This window comes from Seriola lalandi, unplaced genomic scaffold, assembly GCF_002814215.2.
Source record: "Seriola lalandi dorsalis isolate HSWRI2012SDOR001 ecotype SW California unplaced genomic scaffold, Sedor1 jcf7180002054079, whole genome shotgun sequence".
Taxonomy (NCBI): domain Eukaryota; kingdom Metazoa; phylum Chordata; class Actinopteri; order Carangiformes; family Carangidae; genus Seriola; species Seriola lalandi.
In genome coordinates this window covers 4,861-5,570 of record NW_019524632.1, presented here as the reverse complement: position 1 = coordinate 5,570, position 710 = coordinate 4,861, and positions in this window count along the sequence as shown.

Genomic DNA, 710 nt, shown 5'->3' with positions numbered 1-710 from the left:
GTCTGTTGTGTGTCTGTTGTGTGTCTGTTGTTGTGTCTGTTGTGTGTCTGTTGTGTGTCTGTTGTTGTGTAGTTGTTGTGTCTGTTGTGTGTCTGTTGTGTGTCTGTTGTTGTGTCTGTTGTTGTGTCTGTTGTGTGTCTGTTGTGTGTCTGTTGTGTGTCTGTTGTTGTGTCTGTTGTTGTGTAGTTGTTGTGCCTGTTGTTGTGTAGTTGTGTGTCTGTTGTTGTGTCAGTTGTTGTGTCTGTTGTTGTGTCTGTTGTTGTGTAGTTGTTGTTGTGCCTGTTGTTGTGTAGTTGTTGTGTCTGTTGTGTGTCTGTTGTGTGTATGTTGTTGTGTAGTTGTTGTTGTGTCTGTTGTGTGTCTGTTGTTGTGTCTGTTGTGTGTCTGTTGTTGTGTCTGTTGTTGTGTCTGTTGTGTGTCTGTTGTGTGTCTGTTGTGTGTCTGTTATTGTGTCTGTTGTGTGTCTGTTGTGTGTCTGTTGTTGTGTAGTAGTTGTTGTGTCTGTTGTTGTGTAGTAGTTGTTGTGTCTGTTGTGTGTCTGTTGTGTGTCTGTTGTGTGTAGTAGTTGTTGTGTAGTAGTTGTTGTGTCTGTTGTTGTGTAGTTGTTGTGTCTGTTGTTGTGTAGTAGTTGTTGTGTCTGTTGTGTGTCTGTTGTGTGTCTGTTTTGTGTCTGTTGTTGTGTAGTAGTTGTTGTGTCGGTTGTTGTGTAG